Genomic DNA, 15,734 nt, shown 5'->3' with positions numbered 1-15,734 from the left:
AAACTGAGGCTCAGAGAGTTCAAGTAATATGCCTGGGGCCAGACAGCAGTTAAGTAAGTAGGGATGCCAGAATCTGAACCCCAGCAGTCTGACTCTAGGGCCTAACTGATAACCATTGCTTTGTACTGTACTGGCTCTAGTCACCCTCCTTCTCTTTCTTTCTGTGTCAGTAAAGCAGTTGCCTGTACAAGTCCATTACATACATTTTCAGTGAGTCACTTTGCATCCTAATACTTGCTGTACAATTTAATGGCTTGGCATGTACTTTTATACTAGAATAATAAAATGGTTTCTACACCAGAAACATTGAAAAAATGGGTTAGATCATGTGGTGGTTGCTCAACTCTCTGAATTGTCTAAAAATCCTTCAATTGTATACTTACAATGGGTGAAACTTGTGATTATGTAAATTATATCTTAGTAAAACTGTTTTTAAAAAACTAGTTGACACAGGCTAGGTGTGGTGGCTCACACCTGTATGGGATTACAGTACTGGGAGACTGAGGAAGGAGGCTAGCTTGAATTTAGGAGTTCAAGACTAGTCTGAGCAACACAGCAACATAGCAAGACCCCATTTCTAAATAATAATACTTTTTTTTTTTTTTTTTGAGAGACAGAGTTTCACTTTCGTCGCCCAGGCTGGAGTGCAATGGCTCAATCTTGGCTCACTGCAACCTCCGACTCCCTGGTTCCTACGAATCTGTAAATTGCTTAGAAGTAGGCACTATCTTATTCATCAGTGCAGATACTCAGTAAAAAAGCTCCGGGCGCAGTGACTTATGCCTGTAATCCCAACACTTTGGGAGGCCGAGGCAAGCGGATCACGAGGTCAGGAGATCGAGACCAGCCTTACCAACATGGTGAATCCCCGTCTCTACTAAAAATACAAAAATTAGCTGGGCATGGTGGTATGTTCCTGTAATCCTAGCTACTGAGGAGACTGAGGCAAGAGAATTGCTTGAACCCGGAAGGCGGAGGTTGCAGTGAGCCGAGATCGCACCATTGCACTCCAACCTGGCGAAAAGAGTGAAACTACGTCTAAAATAATAATAATACTTTTATTATTTAGAACACATGCTCTGAACACTTAGAATCAGATGAGCTAGAAGAGACGTAAGAGTTTAATTCCAATACCCTTGAAAGTTTCCAGTCCTTCCCAGACCCCCCAACCCACTCCTACCTCCTCCTATGTTTCACTTTCTGAGGTTAGAAGTCCTGTCCAGGTCCAGATTCTACTCTGTATTACTCATGCATGGTTCTGTTTTTCAAAGTTCATTTGTTCCTAAATTGATAGCACATCTTTTTGACATGAAGCCATCTCGTTGGTAGTTTATTCTCCCATATGCTGTTATTCTACCTTTGGAATTTCAACTCTTCAAATTCTGAAGAGATCCAAACAAACTTGGCTCGAATTAGTGACAGAATTATGTTATAATGAGAATCAAGTGTAATTTTTCAAAAATCTATACTTATAATTGAAGCTTGACTGGTGTTTTTGTTGTTGAATTTTTTAGATATCAGGGATCAAATCTGAAGTCCTGTATGTTTTAAATTCATGGCAGGAGATGAGCAACGTTCATGTTTCAATTCAAACACTGAATGAATAAATGTGTTCTGGCCACTGGAATGTCTAATCAAATTTGCTTTGCTCAGGGCAGCTGTCAACTTTCTTTGCCCATACATGTGTGATTTTATTATGAATCACAAATATAAAACACTTTTTCTTCAAAGAACAATTAGAATGGATTTGTTTTTACACAGAATTCCCCTTGCGAGTTTGCTGATAATGTTATACTCTAGCAGTCAGGTGAGATTACTCAGATATTCCATATCACAAAAGTAATTAGCATAAAGATCAAGCAAGAGGGTATCTGAATCATTTCATTTTGAAGCCACACCTACCGGGAGCTGTTTGGGTTTCAAAATAAATCTAATATTGTAAACAATCTAATCTTTAGTATTAGATTATTACCTTTAGCTAATAGTTTTTTGCTGGTACTTGATTTAAATGAAAATTGAATCTTCATGATTTGCATGGTAGGAGAAGCTCAAATCCATGAAATAAGTGCTCATTGTAAATCATGTGTTTGTCAATGGCTTTGTCTCACATTCATGTCTTAGCTCTTCAAGGAAAACTTCCCCTTCTAAAACAGCCCCTCTCTCTCAGTCACACTCTACCACATCCTCCTGCTGTATGTATAGCACTGTTCACTACTTGGAACTCTCTTGTTCGTTTGTTTACTGGTTTATGTGTATGTCCCTCAACAACAGCACCCCACACACACTATAATATAAGCTCCATGAGGGAAGGAACCTTGTGTTTTGTGTCTACAGCAAAAACCCCAATGCCCAACACATAAGGACTACTTAATAAATGGCTATTGAGTGAATGAATGAAAGTAGAAAAAGTTCATAGTACATTAAGCATTATTGTTTAGACCTAACAGTCTATGTTTTAGCATAATCCAGTAATAATGAGGAAGATTTAAAGAATGCAAATCATGTGTAGTTTAAAATGTAAATTGTTTCCTAGAGTAATGTACCAGGCATGAGGATTATCTTTAAAGCCTCCTTGGTTTTTCAAAATTACATAAGAGCTAAGCACTTAGAGGTCCCTCAGTGACCTAAAGAGGAATAATTCACCTCCCTGGGAGAGGTTTCAATGCTAAGGAGAAAAACCTCATCATTTAGTGGAAGCTGAAATCTTCCCTTCAGAATATCCTTTTCCCAGGCACTTGAGGCTGGGTAAACATTTATTTTGACCCACTTGTTAGTTGTTTGTTAACTTTTTTGAGAGAGAGAGATATATATATATACACACACACACACATATATAAACACACACACACACATCAAAATATATATTTTATATATATAATCTTTCCAATTGCCTTCCTGTTGATTTTCATATCATCTTTAAATTTGATTAATATCATTTCTTCAGACAAAGAAAGTAAAACCCAAAGAAGACAGCAACAACATGAAGAGTAACTTTGACAATATGCAATCTCAGGGCAGAATGTCAAAGATTTAAAAACAAGACCAAGCAGGTATGGAGGTACACCAGTAGTCCCAGCTACTCTGGAGGCTAAGGCATGAGGAGGATAACTTGAGTCCAAGAGTTTGAGTCCAGCCTGGGCAACATATCAAGACACTCATCTGAAAGGAAGAATGAAAAATTGAAAGAAAAAAAGACAGAGAGAAGGGGAGGAAGAAAGAGACAGAAAGAGGAGATAGAGAAAAGAAAGAAGAGAGAAAGAGAGAGAGACAAAAGAAAAGCAACATCAATAAGAATAAACAGGTAATTGGCAGCTTGTTGCCACCTGCTGCTCATTCTCCCATAGTTCCATCCATAGGAGCACCTGCCTAGCTAAAAGACTACATTTCTAAGGACTTCTTTGCAATTAGGAATGGCCAGTGTAACTAAATTCTGGCCAATGAAATTCATTTGACATCCAGGAAGGCATTTGAAGGAAAATGACTCAACTAGGGCATGTGCCATTTTGCCATTATTCCAGTGAATATATGAATAATAAGAAAGCAAAACAGCTTTATTGCTGACATTAAGAAAGTTGCAGTGCTCTGATCTAACCAGCCACAACATTCTCTTAACCCAAAGCCTAATCCAGAGCAAAGCCTTAACTCTTCAATTCTATAAAGGCTGAGAGAGGTGAGAAGGCTGTAGCAGAAAAGTTGCAAGCTAGCAGAAGTTGGTTCATGATTAAGGAAAGAAGCCATCTCTAAAACATAAAAGTACAAGGTGAGGCAGTAAGTACTGATGAGGAAGCTGCAGCAAGTTATACAAAAGATCTAGCTCAGATCATTGATGAAGGTGGCTACACTAAACAAAAGATTTTCAGTGTAGACAAAACAGCCTTCTATTGGAAGAAGGTGCCATATAGAATTTTCATGGCTAGAGAGAAGTCAATGCCTGGTTTCAAAGCTTCAAAGAACAGGTTGACTCTCTCATTAGAGGCTAATGCAACTGATGACTTTAAATTGAAGCCAATGCTCATTTACCATTCAAAAAATACCAAGTCCCGGCCGGGCACAGTGGCTCATGCCTGTAATCCCAGCACTTCGGGAGGCCAAGGCAGGTGGATCATGAGGTCAAGAGATTGAGACCATCCTAGCCAACATGGTGAATTCCTGTTTCTACTAAAAATACAAAAATTAGCTGAGGGTGGTGGCACGTGCCCATAGTCCCAGCTACTCAGGAGGCTGAGACAGGAGAATTGCTTGAACCCAGGAGGTGGCAGTTACAGTGAGCCAAGATCATGCCACTGCACTCCACCCTGGCGACAGACAGAGTGAGACTCCATCTCAAAAAAAACAACAACAACAACAACAACAACAAAAAAAAAAAACCCAGGGCCCTTAAGAATTATGTTAAATCTATTCTTCTAGTGCTCTATAAATGAAACAACAAAACTTGGATGATGGCACATATGTTTACAGAATTGTTTACTGAATATTTTAAGATCACTGTTGAGACCTACTGCTCAGAAAAAAAAAAAAAAGATTCATTTCAAAACATTGCTCATTGACAATGCACCTAGTTACCCAAGAATTCTGATGGAGATGTATAAGGAAATTAATGTTGTTTTCATGCCCACTAACAAAAAAAAATCCATTCTGCGGTCCATGAATCAAGGTGTAATTTTGACTTTCAACACTTAGTATTTAAGAAATACATTTCATAAGGCTATAGGTGCCATATATAGTAATTCCTCTGATGGATCTGGTAAAGGTATATTGAAAACCCATAAAGGATTCACTATCCTAGATGCCATTAAGAACATTTGTGATTCATGGGAGGAGGTCAAAATATCAACATTAACAGGAGTTTAGAAGAAGTTGACTCCAGTCCTCATAGATGACTTTGAGGGGTTCAAGATTTCAGTGGAGGAAGTCACTGCAGATGTGGGAGAGGCAAGAGAAGTAGAATCAGAGGTGGAACCTGAAGATGTGAGTAAATTTCTACTTTCATGATGAAAATTGAATGGATGAGGAGGTGTTTTGTTTTTTTTTTTTTTTGGTTGATTGTGTTGTTTTGTTTTAGAGATAGGGTCTCAGTCACCTAGGCTGGAGTACAGCAGCATAATCATAGCTCACTACAGGCTCAAATTCCTGGGCTCTAACAATCCTCCCTTCCCAAGGTAGCTAGGACAACCAGCAAGCACCACCATCACACCCAAGTAATTTTTTTCCTGTAGAGGTGAGATCTCACTATGTTGCCAGACCAATCTTAAGCTCCTGACTTTAAGCAGTTCTCCTCTGTTTTAGTCCACTTTCACACTGCTGTAATGACACGCCAGAGACTAGGTAATTTATGAAGGAAAGAGGTTTGACTCACAGTTCTGCATGGTTGGGAAGGCCTCAGGAAACTTACAATCATGGCAGAAGGGGAAGTAAGCACATCTTACACGGCAGCAGGCAAGACAGTGAGTGTGTGTAGGAAGAGGAACAGTTAAACATTTATAAAACCATCAGATCTTGTGAGAACTCACTCACTGTCACAAGAACAGCATGAGGAAACCTCCCTCATGATCCAGTCATGTCCCACCAGGTCCCTCCCTCAACATGTGGGGATTATGGGGATTACAATTTGAGATGAGATTTGGGTAGGGACACAGAGCCAAACCATATCATCCTTTGTCAGCCACCCAAAGCACTGGGATTACAGGTGTGAGCCACCATGCCTAACCTGGAATTGTTTCTTATGGATGAGCAAAGACAGTGTTTTCTTGAGATGAATATACTCAGTATACTTTGAAATGACATCAAAGAATTTAGAATATTACATCAACTTAGTTGATAAGGCAACAGGGTTTAGGAGGATTGCCTGCCATTTTGAAAGAAGTTCTGTGGGTAAAATGCTATCAAACAGCATGGTATGCTACAGAGAAATCTTTCTGAAAGAGTTAACTGATGCCAGGCATGGTGGCTCACACCTGTAATCCCAGCAATTTGGGAGGCTGAGGTGAGCAGATCACATGAGGTCAGGAGTTCAAGACCAGCCTGGCCAACATGATGAAACCCTGTCTCTACTAAAAATACAAAAAAATTAGCCAGGCGTGATGATGCGTGCCTGTAATCCCAATCCCAGCTACTTGGGAGGCTGAGGCAGGAAAATCACTTGAACTCAGCAGGCGGAGGTTGCAATGAGCCAAGATTGCACCATTGCACTCCAGCCTGGGCAACAAGAGCAAAACTCCATCTCAAAAAAAAAAAAAAGTTAACTGGTATAGCAGATTTCATTGTTGTCTTATTTTACTAAGTTGCTGTAGCCTCCCCAGCCTTCAGCAATGACCATCCTGACTAGTCAACAGCCATCAACAACAGGGAAAGTTCTTCCACAAGCAAAAAGATTACAAGTCACTGAAGGCTCAGATGATTGTTAGCACTGTTTAACAATAAAGTATTTTTCAATGAAGGTACATACATTTTTAAGACATAATGCTATTGCATATTTAGTAGACTACAATGTAGTATAAAATTATCTTCTATATGTGCTGGTCAATCAACAACTTTCTGCTACTTGTTTTATTGAAATATGTACTTTATTACAGTGGTCTGGAACCAAACCTGCGTTATCTCCAAGACATGCCTGTATGTACCGCCTCTATCCTGAGGAGACCTCCCCAGGTCTCTGATTCTGCTGCGCCTTTTATTCTGGCATCTGTCTTCTCACATTGCTAGGATCTTTTATTGTCCCACAAATCCAAATATTCTCTACATGTTGGAGGATACTAGCATCTTTTTTTTTTTTTTTTTTTTTGAGACTCTCCCTCTGTCGCCCAGGCTGGAGTGCAGTGGCCGGATCTCAGCTCACTGCAAGCTCCGCCTCCCGGGTTTATACCATTCTCCTGCCTCAGCCTCCCAAGTAGCTGGGACTACAGGCGCCCACCACCTCGCCCGGCTAGTTTTTTGTATTTTTTTTTAGTAGAGACACGGTTTCACCGTGTCAGCCAGGATCGTCTCGATCTCTTGACCTCGTGATCCGCCTGTCTCAGCTTCTCAAAGTGCTGGGATTACAGGCTTGAGCCACCACGCCCGGCCATACTAGCATCTTTTAAAAATGATATTCTCATTGTATTTCCTGCATATTTTAATAAACCAATAATTATTCTGACCATCTTCAGCAATTCTACTCTCATTGCCTCTTTCAGGCCTAGCATTTATAACACTTCTGATTGGGCACTTTGGGTTTATATTAGGCAGCTCCTAAATTCACCTACCCATAGAAAGAGTCACAGACACAAACCTTTGTAAGAGTTACACATAGTAATATTTATATTCTAAAATCATTAGCTGGGTGTGATGGCACATGCCTGTAGTCCTAGCCATCTTGGGGGCTGAGGCATGAGGCTTGCTTGAGCCTAGGATTTGAAGGGCTGCAGTGAGCTGTGGTCACATGACTGCCCTCCAGCCTGGGTGACAGAGTGAGACCGTGTCTCAAAAAAAAGAAGAAAAGAAAGAAAGAAAAAGAAAATCAGTTATGACTCAGCACTACAATGATTAGTTCTAAGTGTCTCTAAAAAAATGGTTTGCAAGCTTGAGCATACACCTGGAACTCATTAAAACACAGATTTTTGGCTCCAATCCCCAGGGTCTCCAATTAGGTCAGTCTGAGATAGGCCCCAGTTGCTGCTGCTGCTGCTGCTGCTGCCGCTGCGTCTGCTGCCACTGCTGCTTCAACAACCACGCTTTGAGAACCACTGCTCTAAATCATGGCAAGCAGTTTGCACCCTTTCAAGCATAAGCAGCCTACCTGGCTTCCAGATGTACCCACCAACTACAAGTTCAGGAGGAAAGACTAGAAAAGTACTTCTGTGTTGTGCTATGGTTTGAATGTTTGTGTCCCCTTAAATTCACACGTTGGAACCTAATGCTTGATGTGAAAGGATTAAGAAGTGGGGCCTTTGGGGAAATGATTAAGTCATAAATTATGAAGGCTCCATTCTTATGAATGAGAGTAGTGCCCTTATAAAAGAGGTTGAACCGGGCGCGGTGGCTCACGCCTGTAATCCCAGCACTTTGGGAGGCCGAGGTGGGCAGATCACCTGAGGTCAGGAGTTCGAGCCCAGTATCAACATGGAGTAACCCTGTCAGTACTAAAAATACAAAATTAGCTGGGCGTGGTGACGCATGCATGTAATCCCAGCTACTCTGGAGGTTGAGGCAGGAGAACTGCTTGAACCTGGGAGGCAGAGGTTGCAGTGAGCCGAGATCACGCCATTGCACTCCAGCCTGGGCAACAAGAGTGAAACTCCATCTCAAAAATAAAAAATAAAAAAAAATTAAAAATAAAAGGTTGAAGGGAGCTGCCTTGCCCCTTCTACCATCTGAGGACACAAAAGAAGCCATCTCTAAAGCAAATGGTGGGCCTTTACCAGACACTGAATCTGTTAGCACTTTGACCTTGGCCTTCCCAGCTTCCAGAACTGTGAGAAATAATTTCTATTATTTATAAATTACCTACTCTATGGTATTTTGTTATAGCAGCCTTCACAGACTGAGACATGTTGCTACTTACAACATATGGTCTAACCTAAATGAAAAGCTGTGACAATTTTTCCCTTGGTATTTTTCCAGCAATAAGGAAAACAATCTAAGCACTGATTTTAGGAGCAGTTTAGGGAGGGTCAGAATCTTGTAGCCTCAAGCTACATGACTCCTAAACCGTAATTTCTAATTTTGTGGCTAATGTTAATCCTACAAAGGCAACCTAGTCCCCAGACAAGAAGAAGGTCAGCTTTGGGAAAGGGCTGTTGTCATCTTTGTTTTAAACTATAAATTAAGTTTCTCCCAAAGTTAGTTCAACCTAAATTCCAAAGTGCTGGGATTACAGGCATAGGCCACTATGCCCAGTTAAAGTAAAACAATTTGGCCGGGCGCGGTGGCTCAAGCCTGTAATCCCAGCACTTTGGGAGGCCGAGACGGGCGGATCACGAGGTCAGGAGATCGAGACCATCCTGGCTAACACCGTGAAACCCCGTCTCTACTAAAAATACAAAAAACTAGCCGGGCGAGGTGGCGGGCGCCTGTAGTCCCAGCTACTCCGGAGGCTGAGGCAGGAGAATGGCGTAAACCCGGGAGGCGGAGCTTGCAGTGAGCTGAGATCCGGCCACTGCACTCCAGCCCGGGCTACAGAGCAAGACTCCGTCTCAAAAAAAAAAAAAAAAAAAAAAAACAATTTATATGACTTTTTTTTTAATGTGACTCAATAAAACCACTTTATTTTCATAAAATTTTATTTTGTCTGATTGACTGATATATATATATATATATATATATATATATATATATATATATATATATAAAGCTTGGTTCTGACTGCCCCAAGCCACAGCCTAACTCCACACAGGTAACAGACCATCAGTAATAAAGCCACATCTCCTAGTCCTTGAGACCAGGTTTCTGACCTTGAACAGTTTACTTCAATTCTTTTCATGTCGTGTGTGTGTGTGTGTGTGTGTGTGTGTGTGTGTGTGTGTGTGTGAGAAATATAGAATGAGGAGTTAACATATGTAACCTTCCATATCTTAAAAACTATGGTTCTCGGATTCTAGAGATTAAACTGAAGGAAGATCTTCTTGATCCACAGTTATGATGGAAACTGGGATGTGGTGACTGGAAGTAGCCAAGAAGATGATTTAACATGTTCCCAAAATGCCTGATACCTTAAGTAATTTCCCCAAAATGTCATGCTAGCTAATGTGTTGGGAAAGGAAGACTTTTTTTTTTTTTTTTTTTTTTTTTTGAGACAGAGTCTCACTCTGTCGCCCAGGTTGGAGTGCAGTGGCACAACCTCTGCTCACTACAGGCTCCACCTCCCGGGCTCAAGTGATCCTCCCACCTCAGCCTCCGAAGCAGCTGGGAGGCTGTACCACTACATAGGCATGTGCCACCACAGCCTGCTAATTTTTGTATTTTTTGTAAAGATGAGATCTTGGCATGTTGATCAGGCTGGTCTCAAACTCCTGATGTAAGTGCCCAAGGGGTTCACCTTGCCCACTGCCTGGACAGAGCCAATTTATCAAGACAAGGGAACTGAGATTGAGAAAGAGTTATCCACACAGAGCCAGCTGTGTGGGAGGCCGGAGTTTTATTATTCCTCAAATCAGTCTCCCAGAGCGTTCAGGGAGCAGAGTTTTTAAGGACAACTTGGTAGGTGGGGGTAAGCCAGTAAGCTGGGAGTGCTGATTGGTCAGAAATGAAATCGTAGGGAGTCTTCAGGCTACACAGAGGCCCATAATCACATGTAATCATAGCTGTCTTCCTGCACTGAGTCAGTTTCTGGGTGGGGCCACAAGATCAGATGAGCCAGTTTATCGATCTGGGTGGTACGAGCTGATTCATCAAGTGCAAGGTCTGCAAAATATCTCAAGCACTGATCTTAGGAGCAGTTTAGGGAGGGTCAGAATCTCGTAGCCTCCAACTGTATGACTCCTAAACCATAATTTCTAATCTTGTGGCTAATGTTAGTCCTACAAAGGCAACCTAGTCCCCAGGCAAGAAGGTGGTCAGCTTTGGGAAAGGGCTGTTGTCATCTTTGTTTCAAATTATAAATTAAGTTTCTCCCAAAGTTAGTTCAACCTACTCCCAGAAATGAACAAGGACAGCTTGGAGGTTAGAAGCAAGATATGGAGTCAGCTAAGTTAGATCTCTTTCACTGTCTCAGTCATAATTTTGCAAAGGCGGTTTCAACGGGCTCAAGCAATCCACCTGCCTCAGCCTCCCAAAGCGCTGGGATTACAGGCATGAGCCATGCACTTGATTGGGAAGACTTAAGGTGAAACTTATTTATTTATTTATTTTTAGATAGAGTCTTGCTCTGTCACCCAGGCTGGAGTACAGTGGCGCAATCTCAGCTCACTGCAGTTCAAGCAATTCTCCTGCCTCAGCCTCCCCAGTAGCTGGGATTACAGGCATGTGCCACGATACCTGGCTATTTTTTGTATATATACTTGAGATGGGGTTTCACCATGTTGGCCAGGCTGATCTCGAACTCCTGACCTCAAGTGATCTGCCCACCACGGCCTCCCATAGTGCTGGGATTACAGGCATGAGCCACTGTGCCCAGTTAAAGTGAAACAATTTATGATATTCTGTATACTTTATACCATGTACATACATTAATGTCTTTTTTAAGTTTCTGGCTAACTCGAATTTCCCTATTAGTTTCCCAGAAAGAGATATATCTGGAAACACATTTAAAACTTGGAAAGTAGACACCAGGTTGATGGGCCTCACATGTAGCCTGAGAGTCTGTGATCTGGCACAGCAGTCACTGCTGGGCCCAGAAAAAGCACAGTGTCATTTCTGAATGGATGATCTGTTTTATTATTTTCTTAGCACTTTTACAACAATCCTGTGAGATAGGCAGGGTTTACATCTCACAGAAGAGGAAACTGAGGACGCAAGATGTTACATGACTGCCCAAAGTCATTACTGATGAGGATAAATGTGTTAAGCCGCTTCTATGAAGGATATTTTATAAAGGATATAACCTTGATCTGGATATCATTTTTATTTTATTTTATTTTATTTTATTTTATTTTAAAGATAGGGTCTTGCTTTGTTGCCTAGGCTAGAGTGCACTGGCACAACTCTAGCTCACTCTAACCTAGAACTCCAGGCTCAAATGACCCTCCTGCCTCAGCCTCCTGAGTAACTGGGACTACAGGCATGCATGACCACACTCAGCTATTTTTTTTTTTTTTTTTTTTTTTTTTTTTTAGACAGAGTCTCGCTCTGTCGCCCAGGCTGGAGTGCAGGGGCGCAAACTCGGCTCATAAAACATTTGCCTCCTGAGCTCAAGCGATTCTCCTTCCTCAGCCTCCCAAGCAGCTGGGACTACAGGCACCCACCACAGCACTTGGCTAATTTTTTTGTATTTTTAGTAGAGACACAGTTTCACCATACTGGCCAGGCTGGTCTTGAATTCCTGACCTTGTGTTCCACCTGCCTCAGCCTCCCAAAATGCTGGGATCACAGGAGTAAGCCACTACACCCAGCCTTTTTTTTTTTTCTTTTCAGATAAAGGGTCTCACTATGTTGCCCAGGCTGGTCTCAAACGCCTGTGCTCAAGTGATCCTCCCTCCTCGGCTTCCCAAAGTGCTGGTGTTACAGACGTCAGTCACTATGCCCAGACTGGAGATTTTTTTTTTTTTTGGAGAGACTAGGAAAAATATAGATGCCCCCAAAGCTGTCTAGTACAACAGATATATCCCAGAAGCTTGTGAACTTCTCTACCACTCACCTCCCACCGTAACATAGTTTGTTTTGTCATTATGAGGCAGTTCTTTTTTTTTTTGAGACAGTTTCACTCTTGCTGCCCAGGCTGGAGTGCAATGGCACGATCTCAGCTCCCTGCAACCTCTGCCTCCCAGGTTCAAGCGATTCTCCTGCCTCAGCCCCCCAAGTAGCTGGGATTACAGGCGTGCCCCACCACACTCGGCTAATTTTGTATTTTTAGTAGAGACAGGGTTTCGCCACGTTGGCCAGGCTGGTCTCAAATCCCTGACCTCAGGTGATCCGCCCACCTGGCCTCCCAAAGTGCTGGGACTATAGGCATGAGCCACCATGCCCGGCCAAGGCAGTTCTAAGATCTTTGAAGCCATAAACTTTTTGTGAACTGAAAATGTCTTTTTGTGGCACTGCTCACACACAGAGAATCTATAAAAGTCATGGATTTTGCACCGTGAAGAAACTTGAAATAATTCCAGAAAAGTTCATCAAATACCAAAGCGTTCTTTGGAAGAAAAGATAAAAAGTGTTTAGTCTGTGCAAAAAGGATAGAAAACCTATATTAAAGAGAAGAAAGATCTCAAATAAATAACTTAACATTCTGCCTTAAGGAGCTATAAAAAGAAGACTGAACTAAACCAAAGCTAGCAGAAGGAAGGAAATGATAAAGATAAGTGTAGAGAGAAATAAAATCATGAATAAAATATAAAGAAAATCAATCAAACCAAGAGTTGGTTATTTGAAAAGATCAACAAAAGTGACAAATCTCTAGTCTAAGATGAAAAAGAGAAACAACTCAAATTATTAAAATCAGAAATGAAAGTGGGAACATTACTAATGACCCCACAGAAATACAATTATAAAAGGATACTATGAACAATGGCATATCAACAAATTAGAAAATCTAGGTCAGTGTTTTGTACATAGAAAGCTATAAAACATTGCTGAAAAAAATTAAAGAAGACCTAAACAAATGGAAAGACATCCTATGTTCATGAACTGGAAGACTTAATATTAAGCTAATAACAAAATTCATATGGAATTGCAAAGGGCCTTGATGGAATTGCAAAGGGCCTTGAATAGCCAAAACAAATGATATGGTTTGCCTATGTCCCCACCCAAATCTCATCTTGAACTGTAGTTCACATAATCCCCACATGTTGTGGGAGGGACCAGGTAGAGATAATTGAATCGTGGGTGTAGTTTTCCCCATCCTGTTCTCATGATAGTGAGTTAGTTCTCACAAGAGCTGACTGTTAGTTTGTTTTGACACGGAATCTCACACTGTCATCTGGGCTGGTGTGCAGTGGTGCAATCTCAGCTCACTGCAACCTCCACCTTCTGGGTTCAAGCGATTCTCCTGCCTCAGCCTCCCAAGTAGCTAGGATTATGGGATTATAGGCACCCGCCACCACGCCTGGCGAGTTTTTTTTTTTTATGTTTAGTAGAGACAGGGTTTCACTATGTTGGCCAGGCTGGTCTCGAACTCCTGATCTTGTGATCCGCCTGCCTTGGCCTCCCAAAGTGCTGGGATTACAGGTGTGAGCCACCACTCCTGGTCAACCTGATTGTTTTATGAGGGGCTTCCCCCTTTGCTGCGCATCATTCTTCTTGCTGCCGCCATGTGAAGAAGGACATGTTTATTTTCCCTTCCACCATGATTGTACGTTTGCTGAGGCCTCCCTGGCCCTGCAAAACTGTGAGTCAATTAAACCTCTTTCCTTTATAAATTACCCAGACTTGGGTATGTCCTTATAGCAGCATGAGAACAGACTAATACAGTAAATTTGTACCAGGTAGTGGGGTGCTGCTGTAAAGATATCTGAAAATGTGGAAGCAACTTTGGAATTGGGTAACAGGCAGAGGTTGGAACAGTTTGGATGGCTCAGAAGACAGGAAAATGTGGAAAAGTTTGGGACTTCCTAGAGCTTTGTTGAATGGCTTTGACTGAAATGCTGATAGTGATACAGATAATAAAGTCCACGTAGAGGTGGTCTCAGATGGAGATAGGGAACTTCTTGGGAACTGGAGTAAAGATCACTCTTGCTATGCAAAGAGACTGGTGGCATTTTGCCCCTACCCTAGAGATCTGTGCAACTTTGAACTTGGGAGAGATAATTTAGAATATGTGGCAGAAGAAATTTTTAAGCAGCAGAGTCCAAGAGGAAGCAGAGCATAAAAATTTGAAAAAGTTGTGCTCGCTTCGGCAGCACATATACTAAAATTGGAACGATACAGAGAAGATTAGCATGGCCCCTGCGCAAGGATGACACGCAAATTCGTGAAGCGTTCCATATTTTTACTCAAACAAATTTACAAGAAAAAAACAAACAACCCCATCAAAAAGTGGGCAAAGGACATGAACAGACATTTCTCAAAAGAAGACATTCATACAGCCAACAGACACATGAAAAAATGCTCATCATCACTGGCCATCAGAGAAATGCAAATCAAAACCACAATGAGATACCATCTCACACCAGTTAGAATGGCAATCATTAAAAAGTCAGGAAACAACAGGTGCTGGAGAGGATGTGGAGAAATAGGAACACTTTTACACTGTTGGTGGGATTGTAAGCTAGTTCAACCATTATGGAAAACAGTATGGCGATTCCTCAAGGATCTAGAACTAGATGTACCATATGACCCAGCCATCCCATTACTGGGTATATACCCAAAGGATTATAAATTATGCTGCTATAAAGACACATGCACACGTATGTTTATTGCAGCACTATTCACAATAGCAAAGACTTGGAATCAACCCAAATGTCCATCAGTGACAGATTGGATTAAGAAAATGTGGCACATATACACCATGGAATACTATGCAGCCATAAAAAAGGATGAGTTTGAGTCCTTTGTAGGGACTTGGATGCAGCTGGAATCCATCATTCTTAGCAAACTATCACAAGAACAGAAAACCAAACACCGCATGTTCTCACTCATAGGTGGGAACTGAACAATGAGATCACTCGGACTCAGGAAGGGGAACATCACACACCGGGGCCTATCATGGGGAGGGGGGAGGGGGGAGGGATTGCATTGGGAGTTATACCTGATGTAAATGACGAGTTGATGGGTGCAGCACAGCAACATGGCACAAGTATACATATGTAACAAACCTGCACGTTATGCACATGTACCCTACAACTTAAAGTATAATAATAAAAAAAAAAAAAAAAAAATTTGAAAAAGTTGAAGCCTGACAATACAGCAGAAAAGAAAAACCCATTTTCTGGGGAGAAATTCAATCCAGCCACAGAAATTTGCATAAGCAATGAGGAGCCAAATGCTAATCACCAAGGCAATGGGAAAAATGTCTCCAGGGCATGTCAGAGCCCTTCGCAGCAGCCCTTCTCATCACAGGCCCAGAGACCAAGGAGGGAAAAATGGTCTCCTGGGTCAGATCCAGGGCCCCACTGCTGTGTGCCTAACTTGGTGCACTTCCAGCCATTCCAGTCATGGCTACAAGGAGC

The 15,734-nt window shown here is 41.8% G+C and overlaps 1 non-coding gene across 1 annotated transcript; it reads left to right on the top strand.

Moving 5' to 3' along the window:
* The first annotated feature begins 14,449 nt into the window (after positions 1-14,449).
* Positions 14,450-14,556, top strand: LOC126938216 (U6 spliceosomal RNA). The gene has a single exon (XR_007720027.1). It is a non-coding gene; the product is annotated as a U6 spliceosomal RNA (small nuclear RNA).
* Positions 14,557-15,734: the final 1,178 nt, after the last annotated feature.

Source organism: Macaca thibetana, chromosome 15 (assembly GCF_024542745.1).
Source record: "Macaca thibetana thibetana isolate TM-01 chromosome 15, ASM2454274v1, whole genome shotgun sequence".
In the NCBI taxonomy this organism is placed as follows: Eukaryota; Metazoa; Chordata; class Mammalia; order Primates; family Cercopithecidae; genus Macaca; species Macaca thibetana.
This window is presented reverse-complemented; position numbering and strand designations above follow the sequence as displayed.